Raw genomic sequence first — 12871 nt, 5'->3', positions numbered from 1 at the left:
CAAAATAGGGTCCAGGCCCTGAGCTGTCAGCCCATAGCTCTGTGTATGGCTCTAACTCACGAACAGAGCCGTGAGATCATGACCTGAGCCGAAGTCAGACACTGAACCGTCTGAGCCACCCAGGAGCATGATAACAAGATTATATTTCCTTGAACAAATGGTTACTAGAAATAGGGCACTAAAGACATTGATGTTGAGGGGTCGGAAGGAAGTTAGACGCACATTATTAGAAACTTGAAGGAAAGGAGAGATCCTTTGACCTCTGCCTCTGAGATCAAACCACCTTCTCCCTGACTCTGATGCTCCTGCCACCCTTATTTAAGGATTTCTGTGATAACATTGGGCGCATCTGGATTAGCCAGGATGACCTTCCCATCAGAAAACCTTTAACAATCAAATTTCCATTGTCCTTTTTTCCATATAAGCTAACATATTCAGTTTCCAGATATTAAAACATGGACGTGTTTTGTGGGTGGGTGACATTCAACCTATAGCAATATACCTTCTGGCCCTCAAAGATTCACATCCATCCCCAATATTCACACAAAGTAACTTCAACCCACCCCCAATATTCCTCAGAAGGCTCAACCCATTACACCATCAACTCAAGGTACCAATCTCATCTAAATCTCATCAGCTTCAAAGTCCCAAATTTCATTATCTAAACAAATTAATTCAGGTTTAGATAAAGTTCTGGATATAATCCATCCTGAGGCCCAAGTCCTCCATATCTCTTGACCTGTGAATCTAGAAAACAAGTCATTAACTTGAAAAATACAATGTTGGAACAAGCATAGGAAATTCCCATTCAAAATTGGGGAAAACTGAAATCAAAAAGGAGTCATGAATCCTGAGCAATTTTGAAACCCAACCTGGAAACATCTGTTAGGGCTCTTATTTTTTCAGCTTTATTGAGATATGACTGATAAATAAAATTCTTGCTCTGAGATCTCAGAATAGAGGCCATCCTGGTGACATCTTGACTTTAACCCTGTGAGATCCTAAGCAAAGTACTCAGCTAAGCTTGCCAGAATTCTGATCTAAAGAACTGTTAGATTCTGGAGAATTTTATAGTGACTTTTAGTAAGGATCTTTTTTTTTTTTGTAAATGTTTATAATCCATCTATTTAATAACCTGTCTCAGAGTTTTATTAGGTTTATCATTTATAGGTTGCAGAATATGTTTTCTTATTTCTAAAATAAAATTTTAAAAGAACTGTAACAAAATAAAAGAGTGTTGTTTTAGCCCACTTGATTTCTGTTAATTTTGTTATGCAGAAATTGAAAATTAATATATGGGCAATAAATGACATGATTTAGTGACATCTCGGATACCATGGTCATATAGCACCCGTTTTGGGTATTCCTCTCAGGGAATCATTCTGATTCCAAAGTATCATTCTGTAAATCATAATAGAGTTTGAAAAGTCTCATGAGAATGTGGTTTCAAAATATTCTTCAGTGTCTTTGATTTAGTATCTGGCTGTTATATAACTGTATAACCAGTTTGTTGTGAACTGCTGTGGTGGGAGGCAGGGTATAAGATGTCATTGAAGAGGATAGAAGTATTCAACATCAGTGGCATAGATACTGGTAATCCCTAGAAGACTTGCACTCACCCTCCCCTGTAAAATGATATTTTATTAGTTAGGGAATTTTGAGTGAATTACTGTTTACTAAAAGCCAAGAGAGAAAGTCAGCTCAAGGTCTCAAAAAAATAATTCTGTAATCCTTGATCCTGATGAACATTAAAGATATATGCCAGGGATACTGGGGAACGATATATTGCTATAACTCAATGGAGGCTAATGATAATTGTGTTTCATGTAAAAATGATGTTTGAGACAAAGAATTGAGAACAATAATAATGTACAAAATTTAACTCAAAGAATAATTTTGAGTTTCTCCAAATATAACTTAATAAAATGTAATGGAGTTCCAAGAGTTAGCCCTAACCTCTATTGAATTTTTTTAAAAATGCCTATTTAAGATAGTTGGAGAAATGCAGTGTCTGAGTAAGAATTTAGTATAGCTACAAAAGATTCTGAAAACCCATTGAGATTCACAATACCAGGGCTCTTTTTTACATACAAGAAATTTCTGAAACTAACCAGTGGTGATGTTTTAGTATTTTTTATTTAAAATCTATTTGAAGTATATAGATTCTGTTAATTTATTTACTTTTTTCAGGAAGTTATTAAAATAATCTAACACCTTAAAACTACAATCTTTATTTGGAATAAAATATCTCACACTGCTCATATGTTAAACTGTTGAGTTTTAAAGGAATATTAACAAATCATTTATAGAAGATTAAAGAAAGTTTTAAGAAGCTATTAAAAGTAAATTTTTGTGTTCTTTAATCATTCTGGTTTTACAGTAAAATATAATTAGAGTTACTTCCTGAAAAAAAAAAAGGCTAATAATATAACCTGTAAATACTAAACAATGCAGTAAAATTGAAGAGATGCAATTAATGGATTAAAGGGATTTGAAGAAATTAACAATTTGTCAGTAAAATCAACAAATAGCTCCCCCCCATTAGATCATATAAATATTAGACTAATAATGCTACTGCCTGTTATCTTTAAAAATAAATCTCAGGCTGGGGCACCTGGGAGGTTCAGTCGGTAAAGTGGCTGACATCCGCTCAGGGCATGATCTCAGGTTCGTGGGTTTGAGCCCCGCTTGGGGCTCTGTGCTGACAGCTCAGAACCTGAAACCTGCTTCAGATTCTGGGTCTCCCTCTCTCTCTGCCCCTCCCCCACTTGGGCTCCGTCTCTCAAAAATGAACAAACGTTAGTTTGTTTTAAATAAATAAAAAGTAAAATTAAATCTCAGGTTAAACCAGAAAGGCAACGTGTTAGTGTGTTACAGTTTGTGAAAAATCACTTTGTGATAAAATTCTGCTTCAGACCCTATTGTCAGTGATGTACATTTATACACATTTGCCTGGATTGACTATGTTACTCAGTGAAACACATGACTGACTAGATTTTTTTCGAGGTAATGTACAAAATGGCATAGTTAAAGAACCTTCAAGAATACTTGATTCTTAGTAGCTTTAACTATTAGATCTGTTAAGTTTTCCTCCCTTAAAAATAAAAAGAATCCATAGTACTCCTCTTTGTTATGGCCAATCTAGTTAGGTAATATATCTTTGAAAAAAATAGGCACATTTCACATCACCTCTTTCTCTCATCTCTGTATCTATATGTCTACCTGTCACTGTCTCTTTTCTTTCTTGCATTGTTCTTAAAGAAAAGTGACAAAACTACTTTTTTTTTAATTAAAAAAATCAATTCCAGTAAGTTGGTAGTAATTATAATAACTTCTGAAATGGGAAGTTCATATAATAAACAATAACAAATTATCATTATTTATCAATCAGGTACAAAATAAAATTTATTGGAACTAGAATATTTCCTATACACAAAATTTTATTATGCTCAGTAATTAATATAATCATACTATGCTGATCTAATTAAAACTGAGATTTTTTTTTACATATATGTGATAAATGTATTCCAAAACATTTAAGTGATAAAAGAAAGGAAATTAATCTTTCATAAAAACAAAAATGCTTACTTAATATATTATATAATGATATCAGGATATATTATTAGTAGAAAAAGCACGTGTATGTTTTCTACTGTGAAATTATTAGCTTTCATTGAGTGACTCGTTTAATATAAATTGTTTAGGGTAATGGATTCTACTATTTCCACTGAAAATGCACTGTGAGCTTAACTATTACTTCTCACCTAGACTTAAAGGGAAAAAGCTATTTACTTAACTTGAGTTAGAATATATTAACCTGGGGCGCCTGGGTGGCTCAGTCGGTTAAAGCGTTGGACTTCAGCTCAGGTCACGATCTCACTGTCCGTGAGTTCCAGACCCGCGTCGGGCTCTGGACTGATGGCTCAGAGCCTGGAGTCTGTTTCTGATTCTGTGTCTCCCTCTCTCTCTGCCCCTCCCCCATTCATGCTCTGTCTCTCTCTGTCTCAAAAATAAATAAACGTTAAAAAAAATTAAAAAAAAGAATATATTAACCTGAAGCACTGTGGTTTGGAAGAGAATATGTAAAACTATTTTATGAATTGGTTGAAACTGATGGCATTAAGTTGTAATCTTATATTAAATATATGTTTATAGAATGGGAATGACTTAGATGTTTGTTCTAGGTCAAGAAATTTTCTGATAATTATGTATCAGAAAAAATTACCTCCTTTTTACTTAGATCTTCTATCATATGGTGGGATGAAGAAGCATTATAGCCTAACAAAGGTAAGCACAAGTTCCAGTCAGAAATTACTTGCGTTGGAATCTCACCTCTTCCACTTAGTGGCTATGTGATCAGGGACAGATCCGAGTATCTCTTCAGAAGGGTCTCTTTCAGCTCTATTGTCGTTCTCTTATTTCTTAACATGTTTAAACAAAGAGACTTGCGTTTCCGTTTGACAGTGGATTCCACATATTTTGTTGCTGATCCTATTCATAAGTTAGTATGTATGAAAAAAATCCTTGGAACTATGCCTGGCATGGAGTGGCAATTAATTCAACTCTCAAATTCCTCAAGTTCTGAATATGTTTACTAGGAAGTCAGTTACATATATTGCTATTATGAGGCACTTGGCACTTTTTATTCCTGAGTACAACGTGCCTCTAATCTCCTGTGTTGTTAACAAATTCTTGCTCATCAACATCCTCTTTCAGTAGCTACTGTATTAATGCAAGTAATCAACTTGTTAATATGAATACTTTTGTATTACAAGAAACAAATTTTAATTTCATTTCTTATTTGTCAAACAGTACTCCTTGCTTAACTATTTGTGTGTGTGTGTGTGTGTGTGTGTGTGTGTGTGTGTGTGTGTTTATATTTAAATGCAAAGTAAATCCAGGAGGATTTAAGTTGTTAACCTGAAAGATGTTTCCCAGTGAATGACGAAAATGTTAGTATATCATTATTAAGACTCTTACTTGACCTCTTAATCTTTTAATCATCTTCAAATTCTTAAACTAATACTTCTGGGATTTTTTTTGTTATGAGAGTAGAAAAAAAAGGCACTCAGTCTTTCTGATTTGTGTCTATAAATAGTTAATTTTCTTCATTAAATTTAAGACCCGTAAGAGCAATAAATATGTTATTTTTGTCATTGCTGAAATATTTATGTTTATTTATTTACAAATAATAATAGATCAAGGAGTATTTGGGGATGAATAAATTGGTGTACTGAAGACAAAATGTAGGGGCACTTGGCTGGCTCAGTCTGTAGAGTCTGTGAGTCCTGATTGCGGGGTTGTAAGTTTGAGCCCCACACTGGGTATAAAGATTACTTAAAAAAATAAAATCTTAAAAAACAAGAAAAGAAAATGTAGATTATCTATCAGCCAGACCAGGTTTTCTGGATGGAACTCCTGCAATCACATATCCTCACCTTTAATATGGCACATAGCAAGCCTTTTCAAGCTTCATTCACTGACTTTTCTTCAGTTCAGTAGTATTTTCTTCCATTATATCAGTGGTCATTGTTTTTAGCACAATTGTTCTAAATTTCCATTAAAAATCCCCATTGTTTAAAGATTTCAGCTTTATTTGTTATGGGAAATTGGCTACATAAAAGTGTTGGAAGAAACGGTTTGTTGGTGGAGCCAAAGGAGAAAGGGGATTATGAAAGAGTAGAAGGCAGGAAGAGCTCCTTACGTGCCTTGGCTCAAACACATGACTTGCATGTGTCCCTCAGATTCTGGACACTCAGCCACTCTCACTCAAACTTGTTGGGTTAGAACAGCACTGATGCTATCGAGGAGGAAACCAGCGGGCTGATGTTGCTGAAGACCCCTGCAGCCTCTGCCTGCTGCTGTTGTTCCTGGAAGATCAATCAGGAGCAGAAATTGAAAAGAAATGGAAGGAAACCATGAACCAAAGAAATCATTTTCATTGATTACAGAAAAAAAAACAGCCATTTTCCCTGTTAATGTGTCATTTTCCCTCTCTTTAGGTTCACATATTTTCCTTTGGTTCACAGAATGCTTCTTACTCAATATTATGTGAATGTTTCTCAAGTTTTATTGAAAATTAAGTGACTCTTATGTAATAATCGAATTTCTAGGTTTGGGAGTCTAGATCTCATTAAACAGATCAGTCCTGCCATCCTTTGAAGTCCCTTTGTAGGCCATTAGATAGATCATCAAATAATCAAGTATAAAGTAGAGAAGAAAAACATCCTGTGGTAGTGAGCACTCTATGGAGAATTAAAATAATGATACAATACATAGTGGCTTGTTAGCTATCCTAGATGAGGCAAAGAGGACAGACTCTCTGAGAAGCTAATATTTTATCTATTGTTTGGGGGACAGGAAGGATCCAGATATCCAAAGACAGAGGTACAGATTGTCTTAGGAAAAGAGAAGAACAATTGGAAATATCAGAAAGCAAGAACAAGAAAAAAAAAGAAAACTGGCTTTCTCAGATGACCAAAAGAAGGTTGATGTGCCCATGTAGGGGTTAGGTGACCTTAGGACTTTAACCAGTTTAAAGAATCATTCTCATTTAAATATATGAAAACTCATTGTATTTTTTTTAAGCAGAGGAATGGATTAATAAAAAAAAAAACAGACTGGAGTTTCCATTGATTTAGAATACAGTAGAACTAATGAAATATCACTTACAATACTAGGTTATCAAAAGAGTGTGGCTTAACTTGCAAGCTTTCTCTTCTGCTTCTAGGGAAAACGTCTGTCATGCTATATATAAGCTGCTCTATGGAAAGCCCTGTGTTGTGTGGAATAGAGAGCCCACTGGCCAGTAGTGATGAACTGAGGCCCTTAGTACCACATCCTGAACTGAATTCTACCAATAATTATGTAGATGATTTCAGAATTAACCTCAGTTGAGCCTTAGACTTGAACTCAGTTAATGTCCCCTGTTAAGATTTCAGATGAGGCTGTAGCTCTGGCTAAAAGCTTGACTAGAGTCTCATGAAACTCTCTGATTCAGAGGCACCAAACTAAGTCACACCTGCGTTCCTGATTCACAGAAACTAGGATAGAGCACATTTTTAAACCACAGTGTTCTGATTTAATCGTTTTGTTGATTAAATCATGCATATCAGCAGTGTGTATGTATGCATGTATAAAGATTTGAGATTTAATATAGTGGCATATTGGGATAAAACAGTGTATATAAGTGTACTATATCTAAATTTTGGAAGTTCTTTGTAAAAATATGATTGAAATATCACTAGCCTTAGTTAATTCAAATGATGAGGTTACCACATTTCTCATGAACTCGTAATTTATTGAGTGGTCAGAAACTTTTGATGTGCCCCTGGTTAGAAAATATTACTGTATCAGTCAGTTTCAAGTTTCATTTCTGGATACATGAAATGGAAAATTTTTAAGTATTTCAGAATTGGCAATGGGTTTATATGTTAAGGTATAAAGAAAGATTATGATTTTCTTTATGCATGAAAATATAATAAAAGAATGCTAGGTGAATATAGAAACCAAAAGAGAAAGGAAAACTTTGAAGATGAAGGAGACAGTTTATAGCATAAGCATGACAAAAAGAAGCAGACAGATAGCAGTAAGCAGTCATATTAATAGTGGAACATTAGTGGAAAGATTTATTAACTGCTGCAGTTACTTATTGGCTTAGAATGGCCTTAAATCTTCCAGGGCTTGTGACTTGTATGTACCGTCTATGGACTTTGAAAATGTTATCCCCTAAAGGAAGTTTTGAACTGAAATACAATACAGGTCACATAAATAATTTAATTTTTCTAAGAGCCACATTAAATAAAGTAAATGGAACAAGTAGAATTTATTTTCATATATTTATGTGATGTATTTTTCCAAAACATTATCATACCAATATGTAAGCAACATAAAACTTATTGATTGAGATGTTTTATATTCCTTTTCTCCCCCAAACTAATGTGTATTATAGCATACCTCAACTCAGACTAGTCGTATTTGAAGTACTTAATATTTACTTGTGGCTAGTGGCTACCACAGCTTAGCCCTGTATACCATTCCACACATGTTTTAAATAAAATCACACACATATTATTTATTATGACTTAAGTTTGTTTCTTGGAAACAAAAGAGCCTACCTAAAATATAAATCAACTATAGCTAATTGAGTTCATGTGGATTATTAAAAAAAACCTGGGTTATATTTTAGGACCTGTGTTTTTTAATATTTTTGTAAATTACTTGATTAAAGATGAAACACAATAAACTGTTAATAAAATTTCCCATGACAATGAGAATGTGAGGATGATTCCAAATCAGAATTCCTAAGGGTTCAACAAGACTACATTATATCTACCAAGTCCATATTTGGTAGGAACAACTGTAAAGCTCCAAATTAATGTTTAAACTGAGCTTTATAATGCAGGACAGGAAAAGGCATAGCTTATGAGCATCATTTAGAGCAAACACAGAAGTGTTAGCTGATGTAAAATTATGATAATCTAGCAATTTTATGGTTACAGTTCCCTTGGTAACAGTAAGAATAGCTGGAGAGAAATCATGACGATAGCTCTGGCTGATCTAGACAGACCGTATCTGGAAGGGGGTTCTCGGTTTTCACTGAGACACATTAAGAAAGATTTGAAAGCTGGATAGTGGAGTAACTAGCCTAGAGTAGGACTCAAACCACATTTAAAGATAAATGAATACAGAAACTGCAGATGTTCTACCTGCAAACGGGTAGGCAGTGTGTGTGCTTTGGGTGAGGAGGGCTGAGAGGGGGCCGGCAGCATGTGAATGAACAGGAAAGAGATGGGGGATTTCTGCTCTCTTTAGATATTTCAAAGAAGTATATTTGAAAGAAAGTAAGTGGCCTGCAACTCAGAAGAGACAAATGGGACCATTGGTACAAATATGTAAGACTTTAGCCATATTTATCTTAAATCTATCCCCATAAGGAATTTGGTCTTTCAAAGCAGTGATTATCTGATTGCTGTGTTACAGCAAAAAAATAGATGATTCTTGGGCTAGACTTAAAAAGGATCCCTATGTGATTCTTTGAAATGCATACATTTTGGCCTTCTGATAATTAACTATAGGAGGAGAAATTTAAACAAAACGGATTTAAGTATTTACAAAATAAATATCCAATACCCAGAAATAAAACCTGACATGATCTTAGTTTCTAAGTATTCATTTCTAGTGTTATCTTTATACAATTAAAAAAATATATAAATGTGAATGTATTTTATGCAATCTTTTATTATAAAAGAGAATTATACTGTATGTACTTCTTATGTTACCCTTTTTAGTCTAAGTTACTTCTCTCCAGATCAGTAACTATAGGTCTAAGACATTTAAACAGGTAAATAATATTCTAAAATACAGAAGTGTCACAATATATTTAATCATTTCACTATCAAGAGACATTTATACTTACTCAGCTTTCATAAACTGTAAGCAAACATTCTTTTACACCTGTGAAAGATTACTAGAAGTGGAATTGCCCTGTCAAAAAAATAAAATTTCTATAGTATTGATGTGATATATTTACTTAAAAATGCAAATTAATACATTTACAAAATGGCTTTCATATAGGGAACACATCCATAAAAAAGGAACATACAAGCAAAAAATAAATCCTAAATTGTTAGATTTCAAAGGACCTGAAATTTGTTAATATTTCTTTTTCTCAGTTGAAAGATTATGGCTTGCCAAACACACAAACACATAAACTCTTACACCTTGATTTCAGTAAAAAATACTCATAAATATCTTGAACCTTTATTCAAAATTTGAAAAAGAACAAAAACTCTATCTTTAACATGTTGATTTATATTATTATATTTCTTTAAACTGAAAAATTCGGGTTTATAAACTAGTTTCAGAAGAAAAATCTCTTTAAAACATATCATGCACTTTTTTTTTCCTACTGTAAAATATAATATCACTTTAGATTGACCCTGAATACACTGGGTATAACTACCTAAAATAAAACATAAAATTGGATAAATATTTTCCCCTGACATATATTTAATATACAAATCATTTAATAGGGTTTGGAATCAGTACTTAAATGTGTCTTCTTTCAACTCTCTTATATTCATGCTATGCTTATTTTTATTTTTATGACATAAGTTTCCTTTCAATATCAAAAAAAATTGCTGTTCTCCTATGTTTAATTCTATACAGATTTTAGTACAAGTCAATTCCAATCAGGATTGCTCCATAATCCCTGAGCTCCCATACACTGTTGAATTATCTTTCTAAGTAGTCTCTGCTGCCTCATTCAGAAGCATTTTAAATTATGTAAGACCTGTTTCAATTACTCAGAACATTTTACAAGTGATTTCAGGGCCCAATTTTATGATATTATTAAAATGTAAGGTATTTCTGTTTGAACAGTTTAAGTTCCATGTCTCTGTGTTAAAATACTGAGCATACCTGCTAATAGACAAAATTTTTGATATACAAAACTGCAGATCGTTTAAATGGGCAGCTTAATTTGTCCTGTCAAAAAATAAGTCTATCTGGATAGTCTGTAAAGATTGTGCTTGAGCTGTTTTAGCAAAATTTATGTACAAAGTTGGGCAAAAATTCCCATTTATCTTTAAAATATAACTAATATGTATCTAAAATATCCAGGAAATTGTGATATCCTCCATTCAAAAATTATTTATTTATTTAAATGTTTCTATAATTTCATTCAAATAAGGAACTTTAAAGAACAATATTTTAAATGTTCTGTACCTAGGAAAATTATCTTTACAAAAACAAGTTATTAAGAATATAAGCTTATATAATTGAGGTGCATAAGTAACAGTAAGAAAGCAATCCAGTTAAAAAACAAGCAAAACGTGTGAATAGACGTCTTACCTATGAATATAATAGAGGTAAACAAGTATATGAAAAGATGTTCAAATTCATATATCATGAGTTACAAATTAAAGCAATGAGATGCCGTGGTGTCCCCAGAATGACAAAAATCTGATAACACCAAATGCTGACATGGATGTGGAGTCATTTGTTGCTGATGGGAATCCAATAGCTATTTTGCTGTATAGTCTGGTGGTTTCTTAACAAATCTTAACTTAGCCTACCATATAGACATACCAGTCACATCCCTAGATGTTTCTAGTAATTTCCAGCAAATGAGTTACACAGTTATGTCCACACAAAACCTTCACGATGCATGTTTATGTCAGCTTTATTCATAACTTCCCCAAACTGTAAGCAACAAATAGGTGAATGGATAAACAAACTGTAACACATTTATTCATTTGAATATTATTCGGCAGTAAAAAGATATGAGCCATCAAGCCACAAAGACACATGGAAGAACATTACATAGATATTGCTAAGTGAAAGAATCCACTGTGAAAAGTTTACATACTGCACAATTTCAACTACATGACATTCTGGTTAAAGTAAAACTATGGAGACAATAAGAAAATATCTTTGGTTGCCAGAATGTTGGGGGGAAAGCAAAAGTGATAAGCAGGTGAAAGATAGTCCATATTCAGGGAAGTGAGACTATTTTGTATTATACTGTAAGAATGAATGCATGGCGTTATGCTTTTGTCATAGCCCAAAGAAAATAATACAAAATGTAAACTCTAATGTAAACATATGGACTTTAGTTAATAATAACATAAATACCATGTCATAAATTTTAACAAATATACCACACTAATTCAAGATGTACAAAATAACTATGTGAAGGTTATTAGTGATAACCACACTAATGCAAGATGTAAAGATAACTATGTGAAAAAACAACTAGGCGAAGGAATATAGTGGGAGAGGTATATGGGAACTCTCTGTACTTTCTGCTCATTATTTCTGTAAAACATTATTCTGAAAAAATAAAATATATTGTTTTTAAAGGCTATGCACCATAATATAGATTTGACCATATTACTGTGGATGTTCATAGGAAAAGTGGTAAAATGTTACTTATAGAAAATAATTTTCTTATTTAAAAATGAAAAATGAGTAAAGGAAAATATTTCACAACGGATTTTGTGAACTCTTCTGGAAAATACAAGAGCAAAAATAGGAAAATTGTGAACAAGATTATATTTTTTGAATCACGAATAGGCTTTTGAAGAAAACCTCATTATTATGCTCTTTGTTGTCCTCACCAAAATTCTAGGGAACTGGGGATAATCAATCAGCAAAATGAGTGAAATATTTTTATTTCATTTTATCTTAGGAATCATCTTAATGACTCCTAAAATCATGGCTACATCAGTTTCTCTGAAGCAGAGTGTATTTTATCTGCTATACCTAGAAAAAAAAAAGAAATTTCAAAATACCCAGAAATAAGGGTGCTTGATAGCTCAGTTGGTTAAGGGTCTGACTCCTGATTTCATCTCAGGTCATGATCTCATGGTTGTGAGATCCAGCCCTGGGGGGCTCTACTTTGGGCATAGAGCCTGCTTAAGATTCTCTTTCTCCCTCTTCCTTCCTCTGCCCCTCTCTTGCTCACATGTGCACCCACATCCACTCTCTCCTTCTCAAAAAATTAAAATATATTTCCTATATTAAAAAAATAACACTTCAGAAATAGAAGTCAATAATATATTTTTGTGTGTTCTTTATAATCTATCAAATGTTCAAACCACAGGCAATATTGAGTCTGACTGTAATGTACAGTGCTCTGCCTGAGGATGGAAATCTTCAGCTACCTAGGCAGCCTGAAGCCCCATGGCCAATGTTACTCTGTGGGGGCCTGGGAGCGGTGGGAGATACATCTGCCTGCAGACTAATAACCACTTTAAGGAGTGCAGGACAAGATTTACTAAAGGAGAGATCTTCAGACACCTTTATGTGTTTTCCATGGCCAACATGGTAAAACAGTGACTTCCCTTTTCCTTAACACGGGGTAAAA

General features: G+C 33.4%; 1 long non-coding RNA gene across 1 annotated transcript in view; it reads left to right on the top strand.

The window, feature by feature from the left end:
• Window positions 1–4183: 4183 nt before the first annotated feature.
• Window positions 4184–12871, top strand: part of LOC113600810 (uncharacterized) — a 52805-nt gene continuing 44117 nt past the window's right edge. The window contains exons 1-2 of the long non-coding RNA XR_008296213.1: window positions 4184–4287; window positions 6361–6487. This is a non-coding gene — a long non-coding RNA (uncharacterized LOC113600810). The remainder of the gene's footprint in view (window positions 4288–6360; window positions 6488–12871) is intronic.

The sequence above is a fragment of the Acinonyx jubatus genome, chromosome A1 (genome assembly GCF_027475565.1).
Source record: "Acinonyx jubatus isolate Ajub_Pintada_27869175 chromosome A1, VMU_Ajub_asm_v1.0, whole genome shotgun sequence".
NCBI classification, from domain to species: domain Eukaryota; kingdom Metazoa; phylum Chordata; class Mammalia; order Carnivora; family Felidae; genus Acinonyx; species Acinonyx jubatus.
Note: the sequence above shows the minus strand (reverse complement) of the source record. Positions and strands in the feature narration are given on the sequence as shown.